The sequence below is a fragment of the Leptidea sinapis genome, chromosome 11 (genome assembly GCF_905404315.1).
Source record: "Leptidea sinapis chromosome 11, ilLepSina1.1, whole genome shotgun sequence".
Taxonomy (NCBI): domain Eukaryota; kingdom Metazoa; phylum Arthropoda; class Insecta; order Lepidoptera; family Pieridae; genus Leptidea; species Leptidea sinapis.
In genome coordinates, this window is record NC_066275.1 from 8,295,088 (window position 1) to 8,316,297 (window position 21,210).

Below are 21,210 nucleotides of genomic sequence, written 5' to 3' on the forward strand. Positions count from 1 at the left end.
TCTGAGCGGCACTACAATTCCGCTCGTCACCTTGAGACATAAGATGTTATATATTCATGTGGCAGCAATGGAACACTAATATCATTGATTTCGCTGGTAAATGTGGATAAAGTCGCGGATAACAGCTAGTATATTTATAAATTAACTACATGTGTTATTAATAGTTAGTACCTATAAATTAAATGCATCCTGTATAAACCGAGCACATAATTCATGTCCAACAGTTCAATCGGGGGCCGTGACAATGGCACAGTATGCGCTGCGCGTGCGCTGCTCAAAGATCTGACTTAAACATCGGGCATGTAATTAATTATACAGTTTATTGTAAAAATATTCAATACATCAGCGTGTGTATCACTTAATTAAGAAAATATTACTTTCCACCAACGGCACTGGGCTAAGGAAATATTAAACGTATTTAGAAAACAATATTTGGTCATTGATAATTTTGTGATTTTTTTAAGATGAATTAATTGATAACAACTGTAGTTAATCTACCATCTATAGTTTGCTAAAATAAAGTTTATTGTTTTACCTCCTGAGAAAGATATAAATTTTAACAAAGGAAAAAATAAAAATTGTTGATTTTATTTAATTCCAAGCTTTTTCATTTTTATCCACCTTTCAAACCTTCTCTAGACTTCCACGAATAATTCAAGACCAAAATTAGCCCAATCGGTGCAGCAGATCTCGAGTTTTAGCGAGACTAACGAACAGCAATTCATTTATATATATATATATACTAGTTGACCCGACAGACGTTGTTCTGTATATAATAAATAAAATAATGTTTTTTATTAATTTGTCAATAATATATCATAACATCAAGAATTATTTCATAAAATATGCTCCCTGTTGTTGTAATGAAATTGTTTCACAGCAGAACTGTCAAACCGTTCGTCAATATATTCTCTCATAGAAAATATATGCATACAAAACAAATATTGAAAATAAAAATAATTATAGGTCCCAAATCGAAATAAAAACTATCCAATCTCTCAAGTTGGACCAAACTGCACTCCATGAAGTAATCCCCATTTTAATCCGTTCATTAGTTTAGGAGTCCATCGCGGACAAACAACGTGTCACATAAATTATATATATTAAGATTAGAAAACGCATTCTCATACCACGTCAGCAGTATCAAAGACCCAATGGAACACGACATATGGTTTGCTTGCAACACCGCCCAGTGTCTGTACAATACGCATCTGTCACTTACACACACCCACTAAGCGAGGCATTGTGTGACATTCAATAATTTAGATTGGTAGAAGTTACCTAGTAATATACTTTGATAATACGAATGATACAGCTCAACTTAAATAATATTATGTTTATTTTTCTTAGGAATAGCAAATATATGAAACAGAGTAACTATTAGAAAAAACTTAGAAATAAATAAGTAAAGTTATAACTTCATAATCAAAATTATATCATTTATGTGTGGTATGTGTTATAAAAAAAAACTTAAAATTGTTTTTATCAATATAAAACACGCGTTGTGTAAATTGAAATATTGAAATAAATATTTTGAATATATATTAATATTAACAAGCATGAAAAGAGGGTTAACGAATAACTTCATGTTGTAGAATTAAGTAGTGTGTCTTTGCGCGCGCATCGGTTTTAGTACAAATAATTGGTATCTATAACTTCGAAGAACTAAATACTTACAAGTTTATTTATAGTTTATGGTGCGATCATTTGTATATGATGATATTCGTATTACGTATAATAATATTATGATACCTACAAAGCTCGGATCACGGCTCACTTCATCTAACTTGAACTGAGCCGATTGATTTTTTAATGCGTATTCATATTCTAAATGCCAATGTTTGCGAATGCTCTTTCATTCAAGTCTTGTCAACAAAACTGCTTATAGCCTTGAGAAATATGCACGGAGCTGACAATATTGGCATTGTTTCAATTCAGAAGCAGAAGCATTTTTAATTTAATATAATTCAAATTCAAATATTTTTATTAAAAATAGGATGTGACATAACTTATTAAAAGTCAAAAACTACCACCCATTCAAAAAGTGCCTTTTTTTTCATCGAATAAATATGTTTACAAAGTAATATTGTACAATTAAACTTATTATTAAATAGCCTGAGGGCGGTCACTCCATTCCCAATCTGTGGTATCATTAAGAAAGTCATTTATGTTACAGTAACCTTTACCACACAAACTTTAATACAATATTCTTTAAGAACCAACAAAACTATATCATGGAAAACACTGTCTATTATATTATTATATTCAAAACAAATAAAACTGAATTTTATTCCCATCTTCTGTATATACATACAATTAGTTTAAGAAATGGTTACAATTGCGCACGAGTTTTGGCGATTTCTTGCAATAGCGGCCTTAAAATAGGCTTCCTCTTCTTACTGTTAAGTCACTCATCTAGTTAGTTTCACCTCAAAATACAGTGCATTAAAACAGAACATCAATTTTATAATGCAATTAGTAAGTATACCTCTAACGCTATCATTAAGCTATATAAATCATTATTTACTGTTTCAACCACGAATCTCAAATAATTTAATTCATAAAACGCAAATAATGATACAAATGTGTTTAATGGTTTGGTAAATATTACCGATCATAACATATTAAGCAAACAAATAGTTTAAATTAATGCATTTTTAAAATCGTACGAATCGAAATTGCTTCCTAGCGAATAGCTTTGTGCCCCTAAAACTTTTATTTCAATTTCACACCGGATTCCTGAATCAATTCTGTTTAAAATTTAGTGTATCGTGTAAGGTAACATAACAAGAGTTGATATTCAAAACAATCTTAAGCTCTAGTGTTCTTGTAATAAGATATAAATTTGTGTCAATATAAAAACATTCATTCAGTAGCTAAAAGGATTTCAAAAGCAAATTTGTTAGCTCTTATATTGAAGAAAATAAAATAGGTTTTGGCAAAGTTAACCTCGTCAAACAGTGGTCCTGACAATATGCAACCATTAATCTTATGAAATCAATCGATGGCTTATTCAGAATATTGTGTTCGGTTTTGCCATGATCCTTTAGCGATATTTACTTTGATTTTTTTTTTCACTATAGTAGTCGTTTGAAAAACTTGACATCTGTTGCGGCAAATTTTTTGGCTTCACAAAGCACATTGAATTCTTAGTAATTGTAGGTAGACGTTTTATTTTTTAAAGATAATATTTTACAACACCTTAAACCGAAAGTTGCAAACAGAAGGTAGTAACTTCTCTAAGTAAACAATTTTATCAGTTTTATTGAAGGTCTATAAAATAATGGCCGCTATCCGTTTTAAGGCTTGTGTGAACTTGCCGATCGCATGCTGTCGGTCTTATTCTACCTGAATTTGCGAACTATTTCTAAGTATTTTATATAATAACAAGCTGATGCCTGCGAATTCGTCCACGTTGATTAAGGGTTTTTAAAAATAATAAGCAACTTCAGAATTGAAGATTATCTCATGTCCTATTCCAGTTCCGGTTCCGGTTTTCACTCCCGTTCCCAACATATTGAATAAATTTTATTTCAAGGAAAATTGCTGTGGCAAATCAAAATTGGTATAGTTATACAAGCTCATCGACGTGAATTTCAATTTTTCACAAATCCCGTGGGAACCATGGATTTTTACGAGATAAAATGTAGCCTATGTCTTTTCTCAAGCTCTAGAGTCTAGTCTACCGCTGTACCTAATTTAATCAAAATCGGTTCAGTAGATTTGGCGTCAACGCGTAACAAACAAACTCACATTCACATTTATAATATTAATGATAGACATATATTGCATTTAATCACTCATCTAACAAGATCTGTTGGAGTTTTAATTATTCAGTTTTGTGACGTTATAGTAAAATTCACGTCTTGTAAAAAGGAAAGCTTGTTTGAGTACGTGTTGTTTTGGCAATGCGTTTTTTGCGAACTTCTTAAAACATTATTGGCTCATTGTGTTAAATTCTATTGAAATTTGATAAAGACAATGTCGGCTTCCTCACAAGTCGCAGGGAACGTCAATATTTACTTTTGTCTTTTTATGTCATTGTTTGTAACATTTTTAACAACAATGAAAATACTGATAGCTTTTATACAAAGGATGCCTTCATGTTGGCCGATGTTGAAAATGAGATTTAATTTACTATTTAACCTTTTTAAAGTTACTACTAAGAATTCTGCCTCAGTCTGTCAGTCAGCGACCTGTACCTCATAAGTTTGAATAACTTAGATAAGTTTATATCACTGCCTATCGTAGAAAACTATTTATATAAATTTTAATACACTTTATAATATTTCGTCTATATTTAAATAGTTGAATACATTTTGGACCCGCTGTCAAATAACGATTTATCTTACACCAAATTAAACGCTATAGAAATTATATGGTATTTCTAATTAAGATACTTTTAATAGAATATATTTAACGGGATATTAACCACGATCATATAAAATTTATCCGTGAATGATAACTATGACGTCACAAGTTGAACACTAGTGGATTTCCCGTGAAATACTGTTCAAACTAATATATCATATTATAATCTTAATAATAAATTACGTGACACGTTGTTAGTCCGCGATGGACTCCTAAACTACATAACGGATTTTAATGGGGTTTACTTCATCGAGTGCAGTTTAGTCCAACTTGAGAGATAGGATAGTTTTTATTTCGATTTGAGACCCATAATTATTTTTTATTCCAATATTTGTTTTATATAGACATATTTTCTATGAGGCAATTTATTGACGCACGGTTTGACAGTTCTGCTGTGAAACAATTTTATTTTTAGTTAACAACAGGGAGCAATGACTTTCTATACATAATATAGAACGTCATTGACAGGGAGCATATTTTACAAAATAATTCTTGGTGTTATGAAATGTTATTGACAAATTCATAAAAAACAGTATTTTGTTATTATGCACAGAACAACGTCTGTCGGGTCAGCTAGTGTATATGTATATATATTTTTGGGAGCTCTTAATCAGATTGAGCCGACTGGTATTGCAAGATACGATGGCAAGAGACCGGACATTATGAGTTCACATGACATGATTCAATGGAAGATGGACCGGGAATTGGAATGGGATGCAACCTGTTCAGACACACTGGCCGGCAACAGAGCTGTTGCGGCTAGTGAAGTGGCTGAAAAAGCTAAAGCATGCAAACACAGGAGTCTAGGCCCCGAATATGATTTTATCCCATTCGGTTTCGAGACACATGGTCCGTGGGGTCCTAGCCCTATAAGGAAATAGCCAAAAGGATATTCGACCTAAATATAACTAACTCGAACGAAGAATTAGTCTAGCTATTCAAAGGGAGAACGCTGCCAGTATCTTCGGAACCTTGCCTTAAGGGACGCCTTTTAATAATATATTTTTGGCATTATATTATATTTTTTAAGGTTTTTAGTATTAGAATCATTGTTCTAGCATTTATTTTTTTATTTCTGTATAAATCAATTTATTTTTATAATCAGATTTGAAACAATATTTTATATGAATATTTGAATGAATAGCCTACGTGTCAAGATAAAGTTTGCACAACATCATAAAGATCGATTTCGGCACAAACAGTGACGGTCAACCGTTCACATAATCTCACGCTGCCGCATTATAACTCGACGCTGTACGGGTAAGCGCACACTAAAAATAAGATCACAAAATAATTAGTTAAATAAAAATCAAGCATATTTTAATCATAGTTTTAGGGTAGCAAGTGCACTGACACTAAATATACAAAACTCAATGTAAAAACGTATGGAGATTTTATAATGAAATATATTAACTGTAGTATATCCAACGTGGACACGCTGTCAGTATTGTTCGTACACTCCCAATAAGTACCTACTAGCTTTTACCACATGTTATAAACATTATTAATATATTGTATGTATATAAATTCAATTATTTTGTATAATCTGAATATTATTATAATACTTTGTGCATAATGTTCATATTATTCTATATTTAATATGAGGCGAAATCATTTAAAAGTGTTATTTTTAAGTACCTGCTGTACTTTTTCGATATGGATAAGGTGAAGATGATGAGATGTTGACGATATGAAAACACATTGGTACGTGTCAAGCGAGAATCGAATAGGGGTCTCCTGTGAGAGACAACGGTTCCACCTATTGCGCCACCGCCGCTTACTAATTTTGAAAATAAGCCAGTTTGCGGGTCAACTGATATAAATTTAAGTAAATACAGAAGATAAAGACAGAATTATCAAGTCTTTGTGTACGGCATCCTTTACCTGCCCCTCAGTATACAATCATTAATCAGAACTTCGATTCTAGACCTCTTACAATAGGGAGTGCTGTACGTTCTGCGAAATTCATTAGAATAACACTCATTACTTTTCCATCATTATATTACTCACGTAATATTATGGTGATGAATATGTTGAACAAATATATATAATACATATTTTTTTTTTGAGTTTCTTTACCCTCACTCTGGTGTTACAAGGGGACATGAGATAAGGTTATCAACCATCAGGAGACTGCATGTGGAAAAAGTTATTCTATTTCTCACCATTAGTAGTGTGTACCAACAGTAGTGTACTACTGTTATTATTATTTACTAGCAAATTTGAGAAATTTTAATTTGTCAATAAAATACGCTAACCATAATCATTTGTTTCTTTTTTACAGTAAAAAATGTACAAAAATATATTTAAGTTACATACGTCACATATTTTTATAAGTGGGTCGCGCAAACAATATTTATAAAGTTACTTACTGCACAATATTGTCCAATTATAATAACACAGAGGACTAAATGGTCTGAATACCAAAATATGAGCAGCAGACAATTCAAGAGTACTAAATCAAATTCACTGAAGTTAGAAGACAGGGTGCGTGATTCTAAACAAAACAGAAGACTCGTTCGCTCCAAGAAAAACATTGGCCGACTGATTTACGAGACAATATTATTCGAGAAATGTTGCCAAGAATAAAATTAATGTTAAAATTAACACACAGGTACTTATGAGATGGAGGTTAGGCGCTCGTGTTACGCGATGTGTTTTTGTTAATATAGTTCGAATTTTATTTAGTACTTCATATCTGTTAGAAATTATAATTTACTTTTCTTGATAACTTGATAGTGATTGTGATTGTTGATATGGATAATATTGAGTTTGATAAACTAAGGCTGGGTTATATCATATTTTTAGCTGTTATATAACACAAGAAATAAGGGTTTGCTTGTAACTGATTCTAGTAGGCTTCATAAGATACATAATAGCTTTAAGAGTAAATGTATCTTTTATAATAAAGTCCCAGCCACTGTTCAGGCATTATCTATAAAAAAATTAAGTTTTTATTAAAAAATTGCTCTGTCGTAAATCCTATTACTCCACAGCTGTATATCTAAGTGATCGGACAGCCTGCGACTAGATTATGATTATTTTACAAAACAACATTGTTTATTTCTATTAAAAAGAATGCTGGGAGAGTTTCTTGCGCCTCTTCTTCTCTCTCAGAGCGCCATTTGTTTCCGAAGCGGTAGTAGTATCAAGTATATTAGAAATGACATCAAAAAGAATTCTAAAGGAATCAATTTTGAGAAAATAAATGTCTTTTATGCCTTTTAGTAAAGGTTTAGGTCAGTTACAGTAATGCTGACTTTAACATAGATTGCAGAATGTGTCACACCATCGTATTGGCATAAGGTTTAACCTAGGTTAAAAGTGAAATATCAACTCAATATCGCATTTTGAATGATTGTCAAAAATTGTCAAATGGTGCAACACATTCTTTGCTTAACCAGTACTTTAACATTTTTGTTATTGCTAAGGTCAGTTGATGCAACTCAGCCTAAGTGCCAACATGATCTGTGCGCATTACATAAGTACCTATTTTCAATTGATTTTTGAAATAATAGTGAATCGAGTAACAGCCCTATTATGAGAATTTAATGAAGTATGTGCAGATAATAATATTTTACATACAAATATATTATATTTGATCGAAATTACTCTTTAAAAAATACTACGTTCAATTATTTTTTGTTATTGTTAAATTACTATATAATATTATGTTTTTTTCTGATGTGCTCACTTTTCTTATTGTGTTTGATGAATGCTACTTACAGATTTAATGGATCTCAGGATCACTTAAAGGATATTTTTATCTTCTCATCTATTTGTGCACATCATTGTATAAATTAATATTTTTTTTAAATAGAAAACGTGTTTATAAGATCATTTCTACCAATATTATAACAAACTGAGAACATCAATAAAAATTTGTCAGCTATAGCTAAACAGTGGGTAACAGTAAGCCTCTATTTTCAGCAACGCACGCACACTAAAACAAAGTGACATCCATATCGCGAGTGTTAGACGTAGCTTGTCACGCACACTTATATGATAAAGCTGGCCTGTTTTCATGCGTTGTCTAATAGCACTAAGTTGAAAAACTCTGTTGGGGATTCTTTAAGTCGCGCAGCTTATTTTAGTTATTTTAAGTCTTTTTTCCTACGATTTACTAATATAGGGGAATGCAGCCGATATTAATGCGATTATGTGTTGACGAATACGTCTGTTGGCTCTGTTTATAACTGTGGTCACAGAGAATTATAATGAGAGAAATGTAAAGAATTAATGATTTTATACATATATTTTCTTACATACATACATAAACTCACGCCTTGTTCCCGTCGGGGTAGGCAGAGACAATAGAATGCCATTTGATTCTATCCTTACAAACCTCACGTGCTTCCTCTACATTCATACATGCTCGCCGGTTGCGGGTGCTTCGGACCTCTCCTTTTCTCAAAACATCTCCAATTTGGTCGACGAATATTCTACGAGGTCTCCCACGACCGACTTGCCCACACACACTTGCCTTATATATTTGCTGCGTCATTCTTTCTTCACTCATTCACACCACGTGTCCAAACCATTTCAGCATTCCTTTTTCAGTCCTTGTCACAACATCCTCTTTCAAACCACAGCGCGCTCGTATTACCGCATTCGGAATTCTATCAGTCAGTCTTACCCTACACTTACTACGCAGTGATCGCATCCCAACTGCGTTAATTCTGCTTTTATGCTTCTTCTGCCATACCCAACTCTCACTTCCATACATTAACGTGGCGACAAGCACTCCATTATGTACAGCCATTCGCGCTTCTATTGGCACAGACTGACCATAATATATATACTTGATCATGCAATATAATATATAGGTATGTATACCTACATAGCTTTTATACCTACAAGCTTTACAGTTTAGATATATAATTGTATGTTGTTTTATCAATATTCAATACTTGTTATGCTAACTATTCAGGTCAGTCAAGTTAGATTGATGTTTAAGCTTTCTCCAAGGGATTCCAGAAAATATACTAAATAATAATAGTAAACACTGCACGCTTTACGATTTTCTAAATAATTGTTAAAAAACTTGTGAAAATACTTGTTTTCCTTGACTTTGTATATAATGAATAAATTTTACTGTCATGTAATAATAATTAAAAAAAGATTCTTGTTAAAATTTATTGCATCGTTCGTTTTGAATGTGGATAGATGCTGACATTCAGTAGGTGATTGAAATAACTTATATAAAAAAGAAAAGAAACATGGGGTTTAGTTATAGATGCACTACATAGCTGGCCTCTTATATATATTATTTAGCTACCTATGTCGGATGAAAAGTGCTCTAGGGTTGCTCTATCTGTCCTAAAAGGCATTTATTTTCTCAAAATTGATCCCTTTAGAATTCTTTTTGATGTCATTTCTAATATACTAGATACTAATGTTCGATAGTCACTACTAACATACGCGAATATAATGTTCTTAAAAATAATGATTCTTAGTTCACCGAAAAAAGTCATACCATATGCCTATTTGATATCTACGTCTTATGAAATGAGAGCTTATGAAATGAGCTTTCGTGTTGTAGTGTTCGATTCTCTTTATATCAATATATAGAGAATCGATGACAGTAACTCAAAGAAATCTTTGAAGAAAAGAATATTGTGACTATTCACTTATTATAAAATTTAACATACTATCATAAAACAGTTTCTTTCATAATAAAAATTGGATTTAATTTTTTACAACACTAAAAAAAGGGATTGGTTATTTATTATATTTAACTTTAAACAAGTTGTATAGTATGGTCGGGAAGGTAACAGATAATGAAAAATGTGTAACCCTGTAAGTTATCTGTACACTTAGATGTATATATTTTTTTATTTTTGTTTGTAATTTATGTTTTAGTGTGCGATTGTTGGGTTTCAGAATAAATAAATAAATAATTCTAGACTTCATACAAAATAGCTTTACGATTGTAAATAGTTAAAATTTCACTATTCTTATAAAGTCTCAGCAGCTGTTCAAATGTTATTTATGGATTAAATTAACTTTTATCACAAAGTTTCTATTTTAAAAATATATCTAAGGGATCACTCTCTAATCATCTAAGGACAGCCTGAGACTACACTACGATTATATAAGCAATTATATGGTACAATAGTATTGTATAAATTCTGCTTTTTTTGAAGAGAGTTGCTTGCAGCGTTTTTCTCTCAGAGTTAAATTTGTTTCAAATTTTTCTAAGGGAATCAAGTTTGAAAAATAAATGCCATTAATGCTTTTTTAAGAGAATCAGAGTTAGCAATACGTAGGTTACACCAATTGACTCCATTCAAATGTACACTGTCACTCCTTCACTCAATTATTAGAATTCATGGATTAAGCTCAATTACACTATAACTAGGTAAAAATAACACGGGGCATATAATAACAATTATTTGATAGAGCAACATAAAAAGCAAGCAATATTGTAGTAGTACCAGTGGGAGGCTCCTTTGCACTGGATGCCCGCTAGATTATGGATTAACGGCGCCTATTTCTGCCGTGAAGTACTAAAATGTGAACATTATTGTGTTTCAGTCTGAAGGGCGTCGTAGCTAGTGATATTACTGGGCACATGAGACTTGACATCTTATGTCTCAAGATGACGACCGCAGTTGTTGTGCCGCTCAGAATTTTTGGGTTTTTCAATAATCTTAAGCAGCACTGCCTTGTAACGGGACTGGGCGTATCAATTACCAATCAGCTGAACGTCCTGATCATCTCGTCCTTATTTTCATAAAAAAAATAAAAAACTAAAACAACTTTCTTATGTAGTTAAAACTAGAATGAATGAAGTGTGAAAACGTTTTAGGCCAAAATCTGTATCTTGATAATCTGTATATATTATCTTCATAGCCACGCTGAAATTTGAAGGAGATTGATAGTGTTCGATTGAATCTTTCTGTTTTTTCCAGTCGCGTTACCATAGCGTTCCATGTGTTCAGAACAATGATACATGGGAGTCGTTCTTCTGTTTAAAATTTTGCTTTTGTAGTAGCAATAAAGTATATTACAGCTACATTTTTTTAAGTTTTAATGATAATTTAATTTAGTTATTTTACAATTTTTATTTATGAATATTGGACAGCGTGATTATATGTATCGAACGTGAAGAGTAAGGGAAATCCATAACCATCCTTTTGATTTATTTTATCAAAATCGAATCCATCATAAACATATTAATTTTATTTGAATACAGAAATAAATAATAATTTTCAATTACATAACCGAATTAATTCAATTTCAAAATATCTTTATTATCAAGTAAATTAAGTTATGTACAAAACCAGTGTAGGTAGATCCTAGTAGTACAGTATCGTGATTTTAGGTATTGTTTTGTGGGTACTTAGGCCTAATAAAAACATATAAAACATATAGAATAAGTTCACTACATGGTAAACAAACGTTGTTAAGTATAATAATTATTAATTCAGCAAGGTTTTTTAGTCTATATAAGCCTTAAACACGGCATTACATTTTATATCAAAGACAATTTTTTATTTTATTTGTATTTTATTTTATTCGGGAAACAAACAGTACAACTTAATACACTTAAAAAATAAAACTTACAATATAAATCACTGACCAATAAAAGTTTCCACAATTAAATAGTACATTCTATGTACATGTAAATGCGAGCAAATTAATTACAATTTAAAAGTACCTATTTGTAATGAAAATAATAAATATTAATTAAATATATTGTATTGAAAATAATAAAATATTTATAGGAAATTGTAGATGATTTTAGTAATAATATTAATAATAAATTAGCATACATTTTTAAGTTAGTAAAGAGATGCAATATTATTAAATATGAAATGAATAAATGAGAATAAATTAAAACAAAGACATTTTCTTAATTTGTTCAATCAACTTCTGTATCGACCCTGAAAAGTAATCAATTGAACAGAATTCTTTGTTGTATACTAAACAAGAACGATGAATTTGTGCATAGTTAGTTCGTGTAGTATGTTAATTAAACAAAGATTTAATTCGCGAAGATTGTCTTGGAGATCGGAAATTAAGGCAATTAAAAAGAAGTGGAGAGTCAAGCATATTATGTAGTAATTTTAGTAGAAATGTTTGATCCTTTACCTTACGACGTTTATCCAGAGAGATTAATTCTACACATTGATCGATAGCGGAACACCTAAATTTTAAATGCTTTAAGAATTTCGTTTGAATTTTCTCTATTTCTTGAATATGGACTTTGTAATGAGGATTCCAAATTACCGAGCCGAATTCAAGTAAAGAACAACAACAAATGCATTAAATAGTAGAATCAGGGTGGTAATATGTTTAAAATCTTTACCGACTCTAAGAACAAATCCAAGCATGCGATAGGCTTTTGCAGTCACCCATCTATAGTGATGAATAAAGGTTAACGAAGAGTCAAGGTGAACGCCCAAATCTCTCACCCATGAAACCCTTTCAATAAGATTTTCAATTAAAGAGTACTTGAATTTAATAGCATTTTTTTGCGAGAAAAAGATATAACGTTAAATTTTAAATATTAAGTTGTAAGAGATTATCATTGCAATGTTTACACAATTCATTCAAATCATCCTGTAATAAGCTATTACGTTAAATTTTAAATATTAAGTTGTAAGAGATTATCATTGCAATGTTTACACAATTCATTCAAATCATCCTGTAATAAGCTACAATCAGAAGGTTTACTTATTGTTGTATATATCTTCATATCATCAGCATAGAGAAGAATTGAAGAATGTTTAAATACTGCAATAATGTCATTTATGTATAGGTTAAATAAAAGGGGTCCAAGATGAGATCCTTGAGGAACACCAGAAGTAATAGGCACGAACGTAGAGCAGTAACCTTTAACTGTAACAGCCTGGCTTCGATCCCTGAGTATGAAGTAAGCCAACGGAGCAGGTCGCCATGTATACTGAGTTCTTCAATTTTACGAATTAAGATAAGATGACAGATTTTATCAAAAGCTTTTGAATAGTCGGTATACACAACATCCACCTGGAAGCCTTGATCCATTGCAGTAGTTACCTGATGAACAAACTCACATAAGTTGGACTCCACAGATTTATTGCTAACGAAACCATGCTGTTGAGGAATAATAATGGGTCGTAGAATAGGAAAAACACAATCGAATATAATTTTTTCAAAAAGTTTAGTAATAGTACATAATTTGGATATGGGTCTGTAATTTTTCACATTGTGCTTGTCACCTGATTTAAAAACTGGCACCACATAACTTTGTTTCCACAGTTGAGACAAATAGATTTGTGGAATAATAAATAAAGAGAAAGAGATAGAGAGCTACGACACCTTCCGACATCTTCCAAAAAAAAATAGGAGGCAAGCCATCCGGCCCACTTCCCCTATTAATATCCAGTTTACTGAGGTATCTATTTACTATAATAGAAGAAAGTGAAACCGATCCTATGCTAAAAGAGCTATACTTACTCGAAGCACTTACACAATTATTATTGTTGGTTAAGACAGGTGACTCATAAACGGATTAAAAATATTTACTAAAAAGGGAATAAATATCATTTCCGCCACTTGCCGTTAATTCGCTTAAATTCATAACCTCAGGGATGTTAGTGGAAGAGTTTTTGTAGTTGGAACTTAGTAATAAAAGCAATTGCGTTTTATTAGAGGGTAGGAAAGTTACAGCAACTGAATTAATTGCTACTTGAGAATAAACCTGAAGGTTTTTTATCAGTCCCATCAGTCGACTAGTCTTTGAGTAATTCGTGAACAGATGTAAAAAAATGCACACGAGGTGAATTACTATTCTACTTTATTAACGTTGGTTAATATAGAGTATGATAGGTAGTCTGTAACAATATTTAATGAGAGAATTCAGTACTCAATACTCGTTCTAATTATGTAATAAAATTAGGTACTTAATTTTCAAACGAATTTCACTATGAAAAATTGAAGATACACCATCGCTGATACACCACCTTTGAGCGAAAGCGCCAACAGATTCATGTGTCCGTCTTCAGATACTTACTTCAACGCCCCCAAATCACATGTAATTTGTGCGTGACGCGGTGACCATGAGTTGAATTATTAATTACTTATTTCACGCTTAAGTGATCAATCATTTTTTTCCTTATCCTATATATCACGTCCGCGCAAATAAATAGTGCCTCACCAGTCATAACCACATCCAATAACCACATCAACTCCAAAGCTTAAAGGTATTTTAAAATTTCAATACAATAAGTCAAGTGACGCATTAGAAATTTAGCTTTAATTTATCTATCGCCACGACCAATTAGTCTTCATATGTTTAAAATACTTAACAACAGTGAAGAGATTAAATGATGTCTAGCACACCAAATTTGGTACACCAAATGGGTTTAACAGATGATGACTATGCTCATTGATGGTAAGTATAATATACATTTAAATAATGTTAAACTGATTTATACCAAGAATATTTTCAATATTTATAGTGGTCAATAAATAAACTATTCCATGTACAATTATTACTTAAAGTTTCTTTAGCCGAAAACAATAGTGCAAAAATGTCAAGAAACAATTTATTTTAATCAAAGGCTCAATAATTTCAAAGTAAATAATTTTAAATTTGACTGGGTCTCTATGCCATTCACTGTGCGATATCAGTGAAGGGGGATGCAGAAACCTTGACGGGCCTATGAAAATGATATCACAGCCAACATAGGAATACACTTAATGTTTCTCTTTATTCGCGATATCTTCACTTTGCTGAACGGTGATCAATCATGTTTTATGTGGAGACAGTTCTTTGTGAGCCACGTAATTAACGATCTTATTCTCATGAATTTCAGAAACTATGAAAGTAAATAAAAGTATAAATGATAGGTACGCCAGGATATTATTTGATTCTGAAAAAATTCTAACTTTTACTTATTCAGATTAAAATTTATTTTTAAATAAAATAAAATACTATTGAACAATTATAAGACGTTCGTAATTATGAAATATATCAAACATTATAGTTATTATAGAAATTAAGGTTATTTGTATGTCTAGGTTCGTCTACTTTACAGTCTGTATGGTCACAGGCGACAATTATGTTCTCTACTCCCATCAAATTCAGATTTAATAATTAACGTTCATTTATAAAAAAAGTTGATGCGTATTTATTTATCATCAAAGTACCTTATCTCTTTTTACTAATTATATAATATTAAGAATAAACTTATATATTATAATAGCTACCTGGACGGACTTCATTCTGTCAAAAGTTAATAGTAAAAATTAAATAAATATATTGTAGGTATTTCCGAGTGAACCCGTTATTTACGTCTCAACATGCATTTTAAATCTGTAATATCTTCAAAACTATTCATCTAAATAACATGATGTAAGGAACCATAATATTGATCTATATTAAACGCACGTTGGATAAGTAATAATCCTGGTCTGTTTGTCATGCGTTGCCTAACAGAAAGAGGCTCTATCTAGACGTTTAGATTATCGAAGATCTATATGATTATCGCATTACTGGGAGTGTATTTTTAGTTATTTATGCAACTGTTGTGTAATAAGGGGTATTAAAATACGAATGTGGGTTTATGACACAAGGCGAAGCCGAGTGTGATAATAGTATCACATGAGTGTTTTAATACCTAACTATCAAAAGTTGCATACAAGACTTTATCTAAACCTAGAATTTGAATCCTCTAAAAGATTCTGAAACAGTTAACTTACTGCTAACATTAAAACAGCCAGTCCTAGTAGTAACCTTATATAATCCATTACTGATTATATACAAATAAAGTAAGTACCTATTAATGAAAGAATAATTTATTTTTGTACAAATTTATATTTTGTATAGTGCAATTATTAAAATTCACTTGAATATTATGTTCTGTTGCAGCGTTTAAAATATCTAGCGGTGTGCTGTCAAAACTTGAATTGCTCATTTTTTATAAACAAAACAATAAAAATATCGAAGAAAAATGGCGGGGATTCGAATAACCTACTTTTTTTTACGGCGCGCGACGTTCTGGTAGTGTGGAACGCGCGTAAAATAAAATTTTCTTTTTTTGAAATTCATACAGATACCACGCATCGAGCAATAAGAATGAGGCTGTCTATTGAAACTATTTGCGCATGAAGGGTTCGAAAAAAAAATAAAACAGTGTTGTTATGAAATCCAGTACAACATTACAACACTCGTTTGGATGATGTAATGGTTATTTTAATAACCATTACATCATCCAAACGAGTGACAACACCCAATGTTTTAACATTGGGTGTTTTAATGTTGGCAATAAGCTAACTGTTTCAGAATCTTTAATAGAGGATTTAAAGCATGGGTGTAGATAAATTTATATATTGGATCTGCCAGCAAGTTTACATAATTAAAGTTTCTTATAAAATTTTAAAGGCTTACAAAATCATTTAAAGGTAAAAACTATATGCTAATTTCGCTTATTATTGCTTTATTAATTTAGAAGTGAGTTACAAACAGGAAACCAGATAAAACAAAAAAATAAAACAAAAGTAATTTTAAGTCTTCAATACTTTGCAATACCAATTATACGTGTATGCTAGTAATATCAATTGAGCCCCATGAAAATTCACAAACAGGGTATAAATAGAAAATCAAAAACACTTTGTTACATTTTAAAGTGATAACCTCTCTTCTGTGATAATGTACATAAATTAAATTTGAAAACAAAATTTATGAACGATGCGGGACTCGAACCCGCGACCTTTCGCGTACCGTGCGACCGCTCTTCCAACTGAGCCAACTGTTAGAGTGACGCATCGTTGATAAATCTTGTATGCTTAGTTCAACTCTCAGGTGGTGGCTTCATCTATAGGATCGACTTTACAGATAACCTGCCCAATATTTACAAATTAGGAAATGGAATCGAGATGTCACTCTTACAAATCTAAACACATTGTTTAAGATCTTATGTCTCGAGGTGACGAACGCAGTTGTAGTGTTGCTCAGAATTTTTGGTCTTTTCAAGAATCATGAGCGTCACTGCATTGTAATGGGCAAGGCGTATCAATTACCATCAGCTGAACGTCCTGCTCGTCTCGTCCCGTATTTTGATTTAAAAAAAATTGTCACGCAATTTGTTTTCAAATTTTACACAAATAACAAATAATCTATAAATAGTAATAAATAAATCGCTTGTAGCAACAGCCTCCAAATTTAGAGCGTGTATTAAGTACCTAGGTATCAGTCGTCAATATCCATCCAACTTAGGAGTAGGTAGTACATTGAGCTCAGAACGTTGAGTAACGACCTGCCAATCAGACCCTCACTTAATTGGAAATCCGTGTTTGTGAAACCACTCCCCGTTTCCTCAGGCTTTTGTTGTTAAAAATTAAACTTTACAAAGGGTAGTGTTTGCTTTGACAGGACTAATTGATTGACCTATATAATATGTAAAACTTATAGTCGTATTTAATTTAAAGAGTATTTCTATGGAAGAGGAGAGCGAACTTATATATTTTTATTCAAAAAGCATTTAAAATCGCATATTCTTTGTCAAAACTCATTCGAAAATATAATATAACGCAGAGCTGAGAAGAATTGGCGCATAGAACTCAGCGGGCCTTTTTTTTTAAATATAATATATATAAGAAAGGAGTGGGAAATATAAGAAAATAAATTTTAAAAGTTTTACATAAGTAAAGTCTGAGCAAAGTCTATGTACGCTCTATAGATCTCTGCCTAAGTGACTGAAGTCATTAAAAAAATCTATTAAAGTTTAGAATTGTTATATAACATTATTTAGTTATATTTAAACGCTCAAAAATAAGCACTTATTGGCATGTTTTTCTGCATAACGAGACAAACTGTGATCAGTCACTATCTAGTGACCTCCATCCAACCAAAAAAAGCTATATGATTAGTTAAGAAATAGCAAAGCTAAATTTCTGTTTATTTAATTTTGAGGGTAGTTTAAAGAATGTTATTATCGTTGGAGCTGACAAGTGCAAGCGTCAAGTGTGTATGGTAATTTAGCGACACGAATTCTGCCTGTCAAACACGCTCGCTGTTAATGTCTTTCGAGAAGAAAATTAGTGTGGATAAGATTATGTGCAATTGCATACTTTAACGATTTCCTGAGTTAGTTACAGTTGTATTCAAAATATTTTGTATTAATAAGGTCATTAAAATTATTTTGTGATAAAATTGTTACAAATAATAAAATAGTACGCATTCCTATTGCTGCCCTTCGATGAGACATGAAGTGAAGAGTTTGCGAACCTCGTTATCATTTTAGTTCTTTAAAATTTTAACTATTTGTAACAGGAGCAGCATTGGAGATTAAGTTTTGATCCTGATAAAGTCTTGCATGCGAGGGCAGGGCTACTTGCACACTGGGGTACCCGATCTCGGAACAAAAATAGTACGCTCCAGATTAGACTCATCTTTAGTCACGCATACCTATGTAGGCCTATGCACAGTAAATCGTTGATTGGTGGACTGAGAAAATAGGATGGGTTTATAAAAAGAAGAATATATTGTGTTTTTTGGAATAGAACAAGATTTAAAAACATGCTGTGAACTCGAAAGGATTTGGATTAAGATAAAATCGAAGATCGAAAAGCCAGAGTTAAATAGGAAATACGGAAAAAGCAACAAGCAGACTTCTGCTTGTGCTGCTTGAGAACTTTCTCAAGAGTATCTACCAAGCACACAACTATACAAGTTAGAGAAGCTAGACAAGTATATCATGACCGTTGCAACTGAAAGTCTATAATTTCAGCGTACCAGCAATGTGAGACTATTTAAATATATTTTTGTGTGTAGTCAAATAAAAATTAATCTCAGCGAGGGCCCTTCAACCATGTATAAGGATGATGTACTTAATAGAAAATATTCTTAAGTACATTTTTAAAAACGACTCCTTCAGGGAATAGAAAAACAGAAAGTAGTTACAGGGTGGATCCCTGTAACTACTTTCTGTTTCGACTAAGACTACCATGTAGAAGTTTTAACTATGGAGTTGTATCGTAATTACTTTAGCATAATTTTATAAATTATATTATTTATTTATACATATTACTTATAAACAACTAAATATAATAAAAATATATTGTAAATATGTGTTCGTTGTAGATTGTATAATAATTGGCATTGCCTATTTTGCTGGTGTAATACACATTGACAAGATTATTTAACTAGACAAGGTAAATTTTATATTACTTAAAAGATGTTTGTTTAAATAACTTTACATTGTTTTTTAATACTTATTAGTAAACCTTGTTCCAGAATAAAGTGTTCATGTTATAAAGGTGTGAAAGTTTAATATTACGTATTTTAAATGGTCTTATCTATGCAAATCCAACAGTTACGAGTCTCGCCTTCCTTGTTTGGGGATATTAAAAAATTGTTCCGGCTACCGTGTCTAATCTCTAACAGCCGGTGCTCACGCGCTCCTTCAAATACCTATTTCTAATCATGGTCACACTCAACAATACTTTTAAGCATAAAAATATTCGTTTTTACTAGGGCAGTTATTTTACTTTTCTAAGTTATATTATCTATCCTTCACACTGGACTCATTGTCAATATGAATTACGAGTAGTTCCAATGAGATAATCCAAAAATATACCCAAATATATGAGAAAAATAACGGGTGTCCCCATATATTACATATATACCCATCCCAAGAAATGAAATGAACGCCGCTAAAGAAATTTTCACTTCAAAAACGGTTGATAAACATTGGATTTCAAAATAAAAAAACGCATGAATTGAGAGACTCTTCCGTATTCTTAAAAAATGATGTTAACACGACAGTTTTGTTTTATAATTCACGAAGAATTAATATTTAGAGTAAATAAATTTTCGTATAAATTTTACTGATAATTTTGCTCCGAATGATTGCGCTATTTAAGCGAACGTGAGCCTTCTTTACTCGAACGAGCGTTACGTAGCCGAGCGTGACATCTCAGTATCATTTCAGGTCTTATCAGGCCCACATTCTAGCGCTCTACAAAGGGCAGGTCCGGCTACAAATGGAGTATTGCTGTCATCTGGTCTGGTGCACCCCTATCAGCTCGACCCATTTGACTGCGTGCAACGCAGAGCAGCTCGAATTGTCGGGGACCCAATGCTCTGTGAACAGCTGGATCACTTGGCATTGCGTAGAGACGTCGCTTGATTGTGTGTCTTCTGCTGTATTTATCACGGAGCGTGTTCCGAAGAGCTGTTTCACCTGATTCCTGCCGCCGAATTCTACCTTCACATGACACGCCACAAATTAGGATATCATCCCCACCATCTGGATGTGTGGCGGTTCTCTACACGCGGTTTTCAAGGAGCTTTCTTCCACGTGCTACAAAACTGTGGAATGAGCTTCCTTGTCCGGTGTTTCAGGGACGATACGATATGGGACCTTCAAGAAAAGAGCGTACACCTTCCTTAAAAGCCTGCAAATATCAATAAAATAAATGAAGCATGAAAGTTAAAGGTTGATATAAAAATAATCTTTAATGTTTTATAATAATTTTTATTTATAATATTTAATTTAAAGTGTGTTGGAGTGTTTCATTTTTGTTGCATAATGCAACATTTAAACATTTAACGTACATAGATTTTAAAACATAATAATCAAGTTAAAATAATCCTAAATCTTTTGTAAATAACGGAGAAGAGAATCAAAACTATAAAAATTCACTTCTAACGCCACCTATATTAGTAGAGCAAAATCCTTTGATTCTTTTGCTTACAGGCGCCCTCTCTGTAAGTTGCGGAAAACTAAAACCAACCCTCATTGCGCTAAGGGTTGCAAAACAAACGGTAGCCCTCGAAAGAGCGCCATCAACGGATTATTCTTGAACAAATACATAAGAAAATTGATTTTTGAAATACATTAACTT